Below are 17,185 nucleotides of genomic sequence, written 5' to 3'. Positions count from 1 at the left end.
CATGCGAACAATTGCCTGAAAAGGAAGGACACATTGAATCAAAATACACTCATATGTATTTAAATCCATCAATTCAGGAGGAATGTCTACCAACTCAAGATTATTATGAACAGCTCTAGCAGGCATTTTGTTTTGATTTAATTCATCATAACAATATTTACAAATACGCTGATCAGAACTCAAATCAAAAGAATTCTCCACCCACAAATAAGTTGCAAAATCCTTCCACTCATAATTATTTATCTTTTCACTTTTTACGTATAAATCAACTAATCTAGTTTGATGCTTATAATGAGTTCGTCGACAACACACACAAGTAAAATTCGGCCTTTCACTTGATTTCACCTTAAACCTGATAATTTCCTGGTCAAACTTTTCTGTACTTGAAATCAGTACATTGTCTTCCACATTACCTTGAATTTCTGTGTCAATTTCTACACTGTCCTCTTTTTCACTAAAATAACAAATCTCAATTTCTTCACAAATCTTCTTCACATCTAATTCAGTTCCATGCAAAAGAGCACTGTTTAATTGTTTAAGCTTAAGTGCTAGACTTTTTGCATAATACAACCTTCTCACTAATTTCCTCATTTTGTTATGATGCACTGCTAACATCCTAAAATGATGAAAAAGACTCTGACATACTTATCTTGAAAGACAAGCCAGTGAATGGCCTTGCAAACCTGTCTTTTCTCTCACTCTGCAAGGATCTAAGTCTTGCAACATTTTCATTTTGTGTTTTAGAGTTTTCTTACTATATGTACGTAAGATGTTACAAAACAAATCGATTGATTCCTGTCGCACACTACAAATACTACTACACTTCCAAGTGTACACTGGACCCTTAGTACGTCTCCCTAAAACTTCATCAGTTAACACCTCTTCTGGTTCTCTAGGCACAAGTTTCTCTTTTTCAATCGGACAACCGTCTTTCACCTCATATGCTCGACCACTGGTGTCATCTGCATGCACTAAATAATTCTCCTGAAAGTAACTCTCCTCATTAAAAAATGGCTCACAACTTGAACTGTGCATCCATTCTCCAGAAAAAACTTTACAAAAATTAGTCCGATTAATTACTCTTTTCCATTTACTGTTTGATTTGAAAACATTAATTGTCTTGTTAGGTGTCCTAATTCTATTGATTATTAAAATAAATAATTTTTTCTTAACTTTAAAAGCATGATCAACAATCTTCTCTACACTTTTCTTTTTCTTATAAAAAGCAGATCTCTGTTTAACTTTTTAAATATTTTTTAACAAATGTAAAACCACCCTATTGCGAAACATTCGTTTATGAATGTCCCTAAATTGATTTTGCCTTCTATTCCTATACATATTATTGTCTCCTGCTGCAGTAGTAAAATTTTTGGGGAATCTCTCCTTCCTCTTCAAAATTGCTCTCTCCTTCTCTTTTTCTACATACTGTCCAACATTTTTTTGGGATCTACATATGTTCCGTAAGAAAGACTTAGTTGTCTTACCAGGAGCTTTTTTCCTGTTTTTTGAAGTATTTGTTGTAGGAGACTGCTTTAATTCTGTTGCTGCTTTAGATTTTTTCCGCTTACAATCTTTTCGTCTCCTTTCCCTTGAGGGCATTTTTTCTTATTTTTGAAATCTTGATTTAAATCTGTGCAAAACAAAAATAAAAATAAAAAAATCATTATAGACCACTATTACCAAACAACAAAACAATGACAATAAGCAAACAATATAAACACTATAATACTTCTACATATGACCTTATCTCTGTTTTTTAAATATAATTCAAAAAAAATATTTTGGGCACATGAATTACTTTTACATTTTTAACAAGGATTAGATAGTATCTGCATGTTTAAAAAAATATATTTGCACATTTCACAATCATATCACCTGTGTTTCCTCAGGTTAGTAAGCAGATTGTACACATGAGGTAAGGACTGTCCTGGGGAACATAGGTGGTGAGGCCGGTGTCTAAGAGTCCACTGGACTGCACTTCATGAAGCCTATCCCCCACTACACTCTTAGACACAGCCCTCACCTCCTTTCCACCTCTGGACAGACCTCTCTTCCACTACACTCCTCAACACAGGCATCACCTCCTATGCACCCATGGACAATCCTCACCTTATCTGCAACCCAGAATAGACCTCAACTCATCTGCACCATTAGACAGGCCTCAGTTAATTTACACCCCTGAACACGCCTTATCTCATCTCCACCCTGTTACCATCAATTATACTCAATGTATTGAGGCCTGTCGAAGGGCCACAGATTACATAATGTTTGTCTAAGGGTCAGAGGAGGTAAGTCCTCTCAATTGCACTCATGGACACAGGCCTCAACTCCTTTGTGCCCCTGGACATGCCTCACCTCATCTGTACAATCCACTTCCTAATTTGAGGAAACACAGGTAACATACATTTCCTCTCTCTTGCAAACATTCCTACCAAGCATTACCATAAAAATGACACAAACCAGCAGCAAACAAGCTCAGTCTGCTTCCTAATCTGAGGTATACCAGGTGACATGATTGTGAAAGGTTCAAATATTTTTATGTAATCATGCACACACTATTTATTCCTTCTCAAAAATGTAAAAGCCATTAATTTGCCCCAAAATCGTTTTTTGAATAACATTTTAGAAACAGAGCACAGGTCCTTTGTACAAGCATTCAACTTCACTACTGAAACCTCACTATTTCACAAAATAAAAATCCTCTATCTTGCAAATGTAGATACCAAGCATTATCAAAAAGCATGGCACAAACCAACAGCAAAAAAGCTCAGAGCCTAATTTATGAGGCCCTGCATTAGTTTTCCGCTGGTGATGCGTCACTTTTTGTGACGCATCGGTAGCATAAAACATGTGCCTTGTTGCGCCATATTTAAAAAATGACACATCTAGGTAGATGCGTCACTTTTTAAACCCCTGCGCCACATTATACCTGCGTCAGGTATAATGTATGCAGAGGGGGCGTTCCCCCGTAAAAAACCTTGTAATAGTGACGCAGTGAAATATATGAGATTTCACTGCGTCACTTTTAGGACACTGTTATGTCAAAATCTTGTACCTGCCTCACAGCAGGCGTAAGACTGATGCAAACCCTTTCACATGGGGCTTTCCCCATTTGAAAAGACGCATTGCTGGAGTTGCGTCACTTTTGTGACACACTCCAGCAATGCGTCACTTTTGCGCTTACAGATACATCAGAAATACTGACTTATCTGTAACTCCTTGCGACATGATGCGTCATACAATAAATATGACGCATCATTGGTGTCCCAAGGAGTGCGCAGTGAAAACTGACGCATCGCTGTTTTCATAAATAAGGCCCTCAGTGTCCTTCCTAATCCGAGGTAACACAAGTGACATGATTGTGAAAGATTCAAATATTTTTATGTAATCATGCACACACTATAGTGGAGAAGCGTGGCTCAGTGGTGAGAGGCGGTAGACCCGGAAGCTGAGATCGGCCCTGGACCAGGGTTCGATTCCCCGCCTCGGCGGGTCTCGGGCTCAAAAATTCCATGGACTCGACAATTCTCGCTCCGGTGCCTACTCAACTCACGGGGTCACACTCTGCGACTCTGGGCAATAGCTTGCTTAATCTCCACTACGGCCCCTCGCGGCGGGATGCCTGGCTTTCACCTTGTGGATACCCTGCCGGGGTATCTCACAGGGGAATACCAGGACGGGTTCCCTAAGCAAGCGCTTAGATACCGGGTCGGTGATTTGCGCTATATAAATACATGTACATGTACATGTACTATTTATTCCTTCTCAAAAATGTAAAACCATTGATTTACCCCAAAATCGTTTTTTGAATAACATTTTAGAAACACAGCGCAGGTCCTATGTACAAGCATTCCATTTCAGTTCTGAAAACTCACTATTTTACAAAATAGATTTCCTCTCTATTGCAAACATTCCTACCAGGCATTACCCAAAAAATTTCACAAACCAACAGCAAAGAAGCTCATTCTGCTTCCTAATCTGAGGTAACACAAGTGACATGATTGTGAAAGGTTCAAATATTTTTTATGTAATCATGCACACACTATTTATTCCTTCTCAAAAATGTAAAACCATTGATTTACCCCAAAATCGTTTTTTGAATAACATTTTAGAAACACAGCGCAGGTCCTATGTACAAGCATTCCATTTCAGTTCTGAAAACTCACTATTTTACAAAATACATTTCCTCTCTATTGCAAACATTCCTACCAGGCATTACCCAAAAAATGTCACAAACCAACAGCAAACAAGCTCATTCTGCTTCCTAACTCGAGGTAACACAGGTGATTAATTGTGAAAGGTTCAAATATTTTTATGTAATCATGCACACACTATTTATTCCTTCTCAAAAATGTAAAACCATTGATTTACCCCAAAATCGTTTTTTGAATAACATTTTAGAAACACAGCGCAGGTCCTATGTACAAGCATTCCATTTCAGTTCTGAAAACTCACTATTTTACAAAATACATCTCCTCTCTATTGCAAACATTCCTACCAGGCATTACCCAGAAAATGTTACAAACCAACAGCAAAGAAGCTCATTCTGCTTCTTAATCTGAGGTAACACAAGTGACATGATTGTGAAAGGTTCAAATATTTTTATGTAATCATGCACACACTATTTATTCCTTCTCAAAAATGTAAAACCATTGATTTGCCCCAAAATCGTTTTTTGAATAACATTTTAGAAACACAGCGCAGGTCCTATGTACAAGCATTCCATTTCAGTTCTGAAAACTCGCTATTTTACAAAATACATTTCCTCTCTATTGCAAACATTCCTACCAGGCATTACCCAAAAAATTTCACAAGCTAACAGCAAACAAGCTCATTCTGCTTCCTAATCTGAGGTAACACAAGTGACATGATTGTGAAAGGTTCAAATATTTTTATGTAATCATGCACACACTATTTATTCCTTCTCAAAAATGTAAAACCATTGATTTGCCCCAAAATCGTTTTTTGAATAACATTTTAGAAACACAGCACAGTTCCTATGTACAAGCATTCCATTTCAGTTCTGAAAACTCACTATTTTACAAAATCCATTTCCTCTCTATTGCAAACATTCCTACCAGGTATTACCCAAAAAATGTCACAAACTAACAGCAAAGAAGCTCATTCTGCTTCCTAATCTGAGGTAACACAAGTGACATGATTGTGAAAGGTTCAAATATTTTTATGTAATCATGCACACACTATTTATTCCTTCTCAAAAATCTAAAACCATTGATTTGCCCCAAAATCGTTTTTTGAATAACATTTTAGAAACACAGCGCAGGTCCTATGTACAAGCATTCCATTCAGTACTGAAAACTCACTATTTTACAAAATACATTTCCTCTCTATTGCAAATATATTCCTACCAGGCATTACCCAAAAAAAGTCACAAACCAACAGCAAAGAAGCTCATTCTGCTTCCTAATCTGAGGTAACACAAGTGACATGAATGTGAAAGGTTCAAATATTTTTATGTAATCATGCACACACTATTTATTTCTTCTCAAAAATGTAAAAGCCATTGATTTGCCCCAAAATCGTTTTTTCAATAACATTTTAGAAACACAGCTCAGGTCCTATGTACAAGCATTCCATTTCAGTTCTGAAAACTCACTATTTTACAAAATACATTTCCTCTCTTGCAAACATTCCTACCAGGCATTACCCAAAAAATGTCACAAACCAACAGCAAACAAGCTCATTCTGCTTCCTAATCTGAGGTAACACAGGTGATTAATTGTGAAAGGTTCAAATATTTTTATGTAATCATGCACACACTATTTATTCCTTCTCAAAAATGTAAAACCATTGATTTACCCCAAAATCGTTTTTTTGAATAACATTTTAGAAACACAGCGCAGGTCCTATGTACAAGCATTCCATTTCAGTTCTGAAAACTCACTATTTTACAAAATACATTTCCTCTCTATTGCAAATATTGATACCATGCATTTTCAAAAAGCATCACACAAACCAACAGCAAAGAAGCTCAATGTGCTTCTTAATCTGAACTCTCTATCTATATTGAATGAATCATAACTCACCTTTACAAATGCTTTGGGAGATTGAGAACAGTGTCAGATACACACACCAATATTTCTTTAGCAGAGCAAAAGGTATGTACTCCAGGCACTGCAACCATGAATGGCACAGAAAACCTCTAATTCTACACACATATTCCTCATGGTAACCAATCAAAACTCTTCCCTCTCTATTTTCAAATCAACACCCTTCCCCCCCTCAGCCCTTTCTACCTGTTACCATAGCAACTCCCTCCTCACTGAGCTCTCAGGGTAAAAAGTTTATTCTACAATGTTGCACTTGAACTCAGCAAGGATGTTTGACCTATCAATAAACCTGCTTATCAGGTGCAATCTTTCTTTTTATGACTTTTTCTTGGCCATTCAAATGACTTCTTTCACAGAACACAACCATGCACCCTAACTTTCACTTTTCAACTATCTGAATCCACCAATCATTGCTTGTGATTCAAGAGCACTGAAACTCCACATTTTTTTTGTTGCAAACTCCTACTGTTCCAACTGCCATTTCATTCCTACACTTCATCTGACTGCACCAGAACCTCCTATCACCGTGTACTCTGTCTGGATTATTGGACATAGCTACATTCAGGCTCAAAGGTATGCAGCTATCAGAAATTTTCACAACCTTGATTTACCAAATGTGCACATAAAATTGATTGGCCAAAGAGGATTGAGATGTCATCAATTGATACAATTGGTGAAAACCTTCCACCATCTGCCACACCCTGACCTTATAGTTTTGCACTGTGGTGGAATTGACCTAGGCACTTTGACTGGGGTAGGTCTGGAAATGGTTTTAAAGGACACCTTTGGGCAATTGATGACACTTTTTCCACAACCTGCCTTGGTATATTCCAATATATGCCAAAGACAGAAATGGAAGTGGTCCAACCAATTTTGTCCACAGATTGAGAAAGCAAGGAAACATGTGAATAAATCTGTTTCTGCTTACATGAGAGACTATGGAATGGGTTCAATATACAGCAACAACTTGCGTTACAACATGCAAGATATCTACAGAGGAGATGGTGTGCACTTCTCAGATGAGGTGAATAGAATATTCCTCCTGAATTTAAGATTGTGCATTGGAACCTACTTGTAGGTACCTAAATCAGCCCCAGAACCCAAAAGCTCTTTTCAGGGCTACCCTACATCTGATCACTCACAATGATTATTTTACTCTAACTTTTTCACTATTTTTCACCAAAGTACGCTCCACGGTACGCTCCCCGGTGCACGTACCGGGCGCTCCCCCCGCGAAAATTTAAATGTTTTTTTTTGGCCTATATGGCCCTCCTAAGACCCCCTCAGAAAACCTAGGGGGTCAGGGGGTGTCTACCGTGCCCCCTTTTACCCATTACCAACGTTGTTTGTCCTCCATATTGTGTCTCAAATCTACCGAAACACAAGATGGAGGACTCCCGTTGCGCTGCCGGTACGCGTACCGAGCGCTCCCAAAACATTTTAAAAGTTAATTTACATAAAAACCTCTGTAGAGAAGTTCACCAAATATAGAATAGGACATACTACATACCAGTCCCTACCATTTTCCCAAATTTGATGGAATTCCATTGAGCCATTTGGCCTGTAGCCCTCTCTAAATATCCTGAGGTAAATTACATGACAAAAACACATCTGAAGTGTTAGAATTTACAACCAATTAAAATGTTACTTTCAATTTCTAGTATTATTTCCTGACATTTGATTGGTTATGTACATGAATATAAATGAAAAAAGAGGGAAACACAGCCATTTTGACTACAACTACCTGAGGTACATCTTGAAAGGATTTTCACATTTTTTCTTCTTCACCTCTCTCAAAAGTAAGTTGTTAATTTGTAAGGAGCACTTTAAATTAATTTGTAAAAACGTTTTCTGATAGTTATTTATTGTCCCTCTGTTATAGTTATAGCTTGAGATACGCTTCTCTATTATATTTATGGATTAAGTTAGGCTTCTCTAGTATAATTATGATTTTAATTAGTCTTCATCACATGCACTTTTTAATAGTTCTACTTCCTGCCTGATACCATACACTGCCCAAACATAACTTCACTGTTAAAAACTCAGAAGTACCTGTCTGAACTTAAACCTAACAGTGCCCTATCTCTACTGATATATTTATTTTGTATGCAATTTACAGCAACAAAATGGAAGGAGAACAAAAGAAATTTAATATTTCATTCGAAATTGATCTCGAGAACAACCCAGAGGAAGAGATTAATGATTTAGACTTTTTGGATCAGTCTCTTGATGAAGAGTATCTTAAATATGTGGAAGAAATGGAATCATGTTATCCAATTGAGGACATTCCTGACAAAATAATGTTGGAAGTATTATTACATTTTGAAAAATCAGAGCAATACATTTTTATTTAATAATTAAAAATTGTTCCAGACATTATTCTTTTTTATATGTAATTCATGAAATAGTACCAACATGAATATAATATAATGTGAGACTTATAATATACTGTGCAACTTTTTTATGTTACATAGTAATTTTCCTCATAGTTACTTCCTTTCTCCCACTATATTATCTCCAATGTTTATTTGACATCTCTTTTTCATCTCCTGCCTTCATGTTGTTTCTGCTTTCCTGACAGACTATAGTATAGATTCCATATACCACAATAACTTCTGTAACAACATGCAAATTATCTACAGAGGACACAGTCTACATTGAATTTAAAACTCTGCATTGGTACCTACATGCTGGTACTTATATCACCCACACAACACAACAACTCTATGCAGAGCTACCCTACCTCTAAGCACTTTAAATTATTATTTTACTGTTTCACTGGGTTTTCCCCATGTGTGAGGGGGGGTGAGATGTGTGTGGGGGGTGTCTGTGAGGTGTGTGTCTGTGTGTGTGGGGGTGGGGTGTGTGTCTGTGTGTGTGGGGGGTGTGGTGTGTGTGTGGGTGTAGGTGTGTGGGGTGTGTGGGTGTGAGTGGGGGTGTGAGTGTGTAAGGTGTGTTTGTGGGTGTGTGGGTGTAGATGGAGGTGTGGGTGTGTGAGGTGTGTGTGGGGGGTGTGTGGGTGTGGGGGTATGTGTGTGGGATGTGTGCGTGTGTGTGGGATGTGCGGATGTGTCTGTAAGGTGTGTGTGTGTGGGGGGGGAGGTGTGTGTGTGGGATGTGTGGGGTGTGTCTGTGAGGTGTGTGTGTGTGGGGGGGGGTGAGGTGTGAGTGTGGGTGTGTGGGGTGTGTGGGTGTGGCTGTGGATGTGTAAGGTGTCGGTGTGGGTGTGTGGGGTGTTTGGGTGTGGGTGGAGGTGTGTGTGTGTGAGATGTGTGTGGGTGTGTGAGGAGTGTGTGTGTGGGTGTGTGTGTGGTGTGTGTGTGGGGTGTGAGCGTGTGGGTGTGTGTGGGATGTACTTGTAGGTACCTAAATCAGCCACAGGACCCAAAAGCTCTTTTCAGAGCTACCCTACCTCTGATCACTCAAAATGATTATTTTACACAAATTTTTTCACTATTTTTGCCCCTTAGTACGCTCCCCGGTATGCTCCCCGGTGCGCGTACCGGGCGCTCCACCCGCGAAAATCGAAAAAAAAATATTTATTTTTTTTGTCCCGCGGGACCCTTTTATGGCCCCCACATCAAACCTAGGGGGTCAGGGGGGTCTATCCTGCCCCCTTTTGGTTATTTCCCCCTTTGTTTTTGCCACCTCTTGTGTCTCGATCCTACCGAGACACAAGATGGCGGCCGCTCTGGACTGTTTCGAATGTTTACAGACACCCGAAAGCCAATCAGCTTTCCGCGCGCGAACTCGCGGTGCGCGCCAGGAGCGCTCCCCGGTGCGCGTACCGGGGCGCGGCTATAGATATATATATTTTTTTTAACCCAAATTTCTCAAAATCTACTGGAGCACATATCTTGAGACATAGCAAAGGCACATCGGGCTACCAGTCCCTACAATTTTGCCAAGTTTGGTGAAAATCCATTCAGCCGTTCGAGCTAAAAGTGAGTCCAACCGCCCTATGGAAATTAACATGGGGAAAACACGTTTTGGGACCCCCCTTTTATCTCGGCCCCCGATTGACAAATCCCGCCCAAACTGTCAGGGAAGGAGCGGAGAGCCGCGAGGCAAATTTGAGGAAAATTTCAGGCAGATTCCTCAACCGGCGCCAAAGTTATTCCCAATAGAATGTTGCGATTTCCCTATGGAAAACAATCCTAACTATAACTACCTACTGGCGACCGCCAGTAGGTAATATATATATATATATATATATATTACCTACTGGCGGTCGCCAGTAGGTAGTTATAGTTAGGATTTTTTCCCTATGGGATTTTTGAAAATTCTATGTCTAATAACTTTGGCGTTTGTGGACGGAATTGGCTGAAATTTTCAGGAAAATGGAACATTTTGTTTCTGAGCAGCCCCTGGAAATTTGGGGGGGGGTTCGTCAAGGGGTGGCCGAGAAAAAAGGGGGGTCCCAAAACGCGTTTTTCCCATGTTAATTTCCATAGGGCGGTTGGCCTCACTTTTAGGCCGAACGGCTGAATGGATTTGCACGAAACTTGGCAAAATTGTTGGGACTGTTAGCCCGATGTGCCTTTGCTAGGTCTCAATATATGTGCTCCAGTGGATTTTGAGAAATTAACGTTCAAAAAAAGATATATATCTGTAAGCGCGCTCCGGGCAGCGCTCCGGTTCGCGTACCTGACGCGTAACGGAACTTCGCGTAGCGAAGCTGATTGGCTCTCCGGTGTCTGTCAACATTCTAAACAGTCCGGAGCGGCCGCCATCTTGTCTCTCGGTAGGATCGAGAGACAAGAGGAGGCCAAAACAAAGGGGGAAATGACCATAAGGGGGCATAGTAGATCCTCCCTGACCCCCTAGGTTTGATGTGGAGGCGTTAAAAGGGCCCCGCAGTGCAAAAAAAAAAATATTTTTTTTTTGTTTTTTTGCGTGGGGAGCGCCCGGTCCGCGAACCGGGAAGCGTTCTGGGGAGCGTACTATAAGGAAAAAAGAATGATAGACTTTTAAAATACTGTATGTTAATTGATTGTTGGTTTTGTTGATTTATTTTAATTTCTTTATTTTTTAAGCAATTATTTATTATTGTGATTGTGTTTCAAAATTTAATAACATTTCTAACATTTCACTGTCTGAAATGTCGTCATTTTCATTGAACATAGCTTGTAATCTCTGAGTGTGTAAAATGTCCTCATTTTGAAGGAGGTCATCTACTGCTTGCACACATTGCAGTAGTTCTTGGTCCCAAGTTTCATCCATAAATTCTATATAATTTGGATCAATTAATTCTTGGCTGCTCTCTTGCAGGACAATTTGAAATGAAACTTTCTGTTCGCCTTCCATGTTGCCTGAAATTTGGATAAAAAAAATATATATTAGTAGAGATAGGGCACTGTTGGGATTAATTTTGGATAGGCAGTTTTTATCAGTGAATTTATCTTTGGGCAGTGTATAGTATCAGAGTGGAAGTAGGAATATAAAAAAGTGTATGTGATTTAACGTAAGTAAATTCATAATTATACAAGAGAAACCTAACTCCATCCATAACTATAACAGAGAAGTCTATCTAAATCTATAACTACTACAGAGGGATAGTATATAACTATCAGAAAAAGTTTACCATATTAACTGATAGTGCACAATATACTTCAGTTTTTAAAATAACAACTTACCTTTACAAAGAAGTTGAAGTGATTAGTGAAAATCCAATTGAAATGTACACCAGGAAGTAGTAGTCAAAATGGCTGTGTTTCCTTCTCTTCTTTTATATATATTCAGGTATATAACCAATCAAATGTCAGGTAAAAAAAGTAGAAAATGAAAGTAACATTTTCATTGGTTGTCAATTCCAACACTTCAGATGTGTTTTGTGAAGTAATTTACCTCACGGTATTTAGAGAGGTCTACAGGCTAAATGGCTAAATGGAATTTCAATCAAATTTGTGAAAATGATAGGGATTGGTATGTAGTATGAGCTAATCTATATTTGGTGAAAGTGTCTCCAGTCGTTTTTCTGTAAATTACTTTCCCACCTTTTTTGATGGAGCGCTTCCCGGGGAGCGCCCCGGTACGCGAACTGGCGAGCGCCCCGGTACGCGAACCTGAAGCGTTACGGGAGTCCACCATTTTGTGTTTCGGTCGAATTAAGATACAAGATGGAGGGCAACTAATGTTCTGAATGGGTAGAAGGGGGCACGGTAGACTTATCTTGACCCCCTAGGTTTTCTGAGGGTGGCTGAGGAGGCCCATATGTGCGAAAAAAAAACATTTTTTTTAAAAATTTCGCGAGGTTAGCTTCCGGTCCGCGTACCGGGTAGCGCCCCGGGGAGCGTACTTTGTTGAAAATTAGTGAAAAAAGTTAGAGTAAAATAATAATTGTGAGTGATCAGATGTAGGGTAGCTCTGAGAAGAGCTTTTGGGTTTATGGTACATTTAGGTACTTATAAGTAGGTACCAATGCACAGTCTTAAATTCAGAATGAAAATTCTGTTGCCCTCATCTGAGAAGTGAACTCCATCTCCTCTGTAGATATCTTGCATGTAGTAACGCAAGTTATTGTTGTACACGGAGCCCATTCCATGGTCTCTCATGTAAGCTGAAACAGATTTGTTTACATGCTTCCTCGACTTCTCAATTTGTGGACAAAATTGGTTCGACCACCTCCATTTCTGTCTTTGGCATATATTTGAATATACCAAGGCAGTCTGAGGAAAAAGTGCCATTAATTGCTCAAAGGTGTCCTTTAAAAGCATTTCCAGACCTACCCCAGTCAAAGTGCCCAAGTCATTACCTCCACAGTGCACAATTAACAGGTCAGGTTTTGGCAAATGCATAAAGGTTTTCACCAATGGTATCAATTGGTGACATTTTAATCCTCTGTGGCCAAACCACTTAATTTCCACATCTTGTAAATTGAGGTTAGGTAAATTTCTGTTATCAGCATACCTCTGAGCCCAGTAGATGTAACTATGTCCAACAATCCAGACAGAAAACATGGTGAGAGAAGGTTCTGCTGCAGTCAGATGAAGTGTGGCAATGAAATGGCAGTTGAAAAAATAAGAGTTTAAAATGAAAAAAACTGTGGAGTTTCTGTGTTAATGAAGCAGTAACAGTGATTGGTGGATTTTGATTGCTGAAAACAGAAAGTTAGGGTGCATGGATGAGTTCTTTGAAAGATGTATTTTGAATGGTCAAGAAAAAATCATTAAATGAAAGATTGCACTGGATATGCAGGTGCACTGAGAGTTCAGAGTTCAATTGAAACATTGTTGTGTGAACTTGCAAACACCAGAGGTCTTCCAAGAGGTGGTTGCTATGCAAAAAAGGCAGAGAGGGCAGAGGGGGGAAGGGTTTTGATTTGAAAAAAGTGAGGGAAGAGTTTTGATTGGGTGACATGAGAGATATGTGTGAAGAATTACAACATTTCTGTGCTTTTGATAGCTGCAGACTCTGGAGTGCATACCTTTTGGTCTGCTAAAGACAAAGTGGTGTGTTTCTGAGACTGTTTTGAAACTCATAAAGTATTTGCTAAGGTGAGAAAAGATTTATTTAATTTAGATAGAGAATAGTGTGCTTTAAGGAGAAAATTATGAAGAAAGTTGTGTTTTTAAAATGTTGCTTTGCCTCAAGTGTTTTACAAATAGATTTTGTTTCTTTGAGAAATTGTAATTGGAGAAAATGTGAAGTATTAGTACTGACAGGGTGTTTTGTGCATAGGAGCTGTGCAGTGTTTTCAAATTATGACTTGAAAATCGTTTTTGAGGAAAAGGAATGCTTTTAACATTTATGACAAGGACATAATGGTGTATGCTTCTTTATAAGGCATTTGAGTGTCTCTGATGTTATTTTTCCCATTTTAATGTAAGACCTTTCCCCGTGGTGCAAATTCCTTGTAAATATGCTCCCACCTGTGCTTGGCAAATTTAGATTTTGAATGTTTGAGTTACATAGCCATGTTAAAAGTGACCCTAAAATGCTGCAAAGGCAATCAAAAAACGCTTCCATGTGTCTTAAGGACATTTTCAGTCATTTCCCCATGTGCAGTGTTTTAAAATTATGACTTGAAAATCGTTTTTGAGGTAAAGGAATGCTTTTAACATTTATGACAAGGACATAATGGTGTCTGCTTCTTTATAAGGCATTGGAGTGTCTCTGATGTTATTTTTCCCATTTTAATGTAAGACCTTTCCCCGTGGTGCAAATTCCTTGTAAATATGCTCAAACCTGTGCTTGGCAAATTTAGATTTTGAATGTTTGAGTTACATAGCCATGTTAAAAGTGACCCTAAAATGCTGCAAAGGCAATAAAAAAACGCTTCCATGTGTCTTAAGGACATTTTAAGTCATTTCCCCATGTGCAGTGTTTTCAAATTATGACTTGAAAATCGTTTTTGAGGTAAAGGAATGCTTTTAACATTTATGACAAGGACATAATGGTGTCTGCTTCTTTATAAGGCATTTGAGTGTCTCTGATGTTATTTTTCCCATTTTAATGTAAGACCTTTCCCCGTGGTGCAAATTCCTTGTAAATATGCTCCCACCTGTGTTTGGCAAATTTACATTTTGATAGTTTGAGTTACATAGCCATGTTAAAAGTGACCCAAAAATGCTGCAAAGGCAATCAAAAAACGCTTTCATGTGTCTTAAGGACATTTTAAGTCATTTCCCCATGTGCAGTGTTTTCAAATTAAGACTTGAAAATCGTTTTTGAGGAAAAGGAATGCTTTTAACATTTATGACAAGGACATAATGGTGTATGCTTCTTTATAAGGCATTTGAGTGTCTCTGATGTTGTTTTTCCATTTTAATGTAAGACCTTTCCCCGTGGTGCAAATTCCTTGTAAATATGCTCCCACCTGTGCTTGGCAAATTTACATTTTGATAGTTTGAGTTACATAGCCATGTTAAAAGTGACCCAAAAATGCTGCAAAGGCAATCAAAAAACGCTTTCATGTGTCTTAAGGACATTTTAAGTCATTTCCCCATGTGCAGTGTTTTCAAATTAAGACTTGAAAATCGTTTTTGAGGAAAAGGAATGCTTTTAACATTTATGACAAGGACATAATGGTGTATGCTTCTTTATAAGGCATTTGAGTGTCTCTGATGTCATTTTTCCATTTTAATGTAAGACCTTTCCCCGTGGTGCAAATTTCTTGTAAATATGCTCCCACCTGTGCTTGGCAAATTTAGATTTTGATTGTTTAAGTTACATAGCCATGTTAAAAGTGACCCAAAAATGCTGCAAAGGCTTTAAAAAAACGCTTTCATGTGTCTTAAGGACATTTTAATTCATTTCCCCATGAATGTAGGTAGGCCTCACCTTAAACAAACCTCTGGATAGGCCACACCTTATCGTCATCCTGAATTAATCATTTAAAATGCTAGGGACAGATTTATGATAGGTGTATGCCTCTTTTGCGCCACTGTGCGTCACTTTTGTGACGCAGTGGCGGTGCAAAAGATTTGCTATGTGGCGACAAAATTACAAATTGATGCATCTAGGCAGATGTGTCATGCTGTAAAAAAAACGTGCCACATGAAACCGATGCAGCAGTGATGCAAAAGATGCACCATGTTGCAAGACAGGCCTCACTTCATCTCCAACAAGATAAGAAGCTTAGGGATAGATTTATGATGACTGGTGCATCCCCAGGGATGTGCCAGTCATCCTGCGCCGCTGTTCCGCCACCCATGGTGCGCTGCATTTACAATGCGGCGCACCATGGGGCAAAAACAGCACAGATGCGTGACGCATCTCTGCCGTAAAGGTGGCGCATTGCTGGAGCTGCATCGCAAGTGCCATGCAGCTCCAGCAAGGCTCAGGGGTGCCCCATCTCCATTTAATCTGCAACCCTGAGTAGGCCTCACCTTAAACAAACCTCTGGATAGGCCACACCTTATCGTCATCCTGAATCAATCATTTAACATGTTAGGGACAGATTTATGATAGCCGTGTGCCTCTTTTGTGCCGCTGTGCGTCACTTTTGTGACGCAGCGGCGGTGCAAAAGATTTGCTATGTGGCGACATATTTAAAAATTGATGCATCTAGGCAGATGTGTCATGCTGTAAAGTCCTGTGCCACATGAAACCTGCGTCAGTTTTCATATAGGTGTTTTGTTGCAAGGTATGCATTAATTTGCAAGAAAGCCCTGTAAAACTAACACAGTGAAATTTAGAAGATTTCACTGACTCAGCTTTATAGCATTGCTGAATCAAATCATTACGCCTGTTTGAAACAGGCATAAGGAGTGATGCACCATGCAATGTGTGGCTTGCTCCTGTGCATTGCAGTAGACATGTTGCGCTTACGACGTGATTCCTGCAATGTGCTGCTTTTGCGGCACAGATGCGTGACGCATCTGTGCTGTTTTCACTCAATGGTGCTCCACATTGTAAATGCGGCACACCATGGGTGGCAGAGCAGCGGTGCACATTAACTGGTGCATCCCTGGGAATGCGTCAGTTAACATAAATCTGCCACTTTACATTTAAGTATGAGCAGGGACACAGAGTTGGTGAGGCTTATCCAAGGTTAAGAAGAGATGAGTCCTGTTCACTGAAAACTTGGACATAGGCCTTACCTCCTCAGCATCGCTGGTCATGGCTAAATAATAGCTGCAAAATGTTACTCTTGTTAAACAATTTTACTATTATAGTCTCTGAGATTTGTGCCTTACTCTGCAACATCTCATTGTTGTTCTCTTTCTTTAAAGATAACGACAACATCAACATGAGCGACAATCAGCAATCAGTTGATCTCGACCTCATAATTGAACTCGTAATTGAAACATCAGTGGAAGTAGATCCCTTGGATGATTTAAATCCTGAGGATGAAGAAGAACATGATGAGGATGCAGATTTGTCAGAATTGTATGACATAGGGTGGGAAGCTGACGTGCTTGAGCCTATGGAACTATAAACATTTATTTTTAAAAATGTATAATAAATGAAAAGTAAAAATGTAAACCGTTTCATTTAAAAATAAAGACACCTTCAAAAACAGGTTATGTGTAGTGTCTTCAATAAAATATTAAAATATGCTCATAAAATTAGATCAGATTCACATATAAGATAGCACAGGTAACATGATTATAAATTCCATTTCTTTTCTGCTATTTCTGTATTCTAAAATTGCCATGCACTAAAAAATC

This window comes from Lissotriton helveticus, chromosome 1_1, assembly GCF_964261635.1.
Source record: "Lissotriton helveticus chromosome 1_1, aLisHel1.1, whole genome shotgun sequence".
Lineage (NCBI taxonomy): Eukaryota > Metazoa > Chordata > Amphibia > Caudata > Salamandridae > Lissotriton > Lissotriton helveticus.
Note: the sequence above shows the minus strand (reverse complement) of the source record.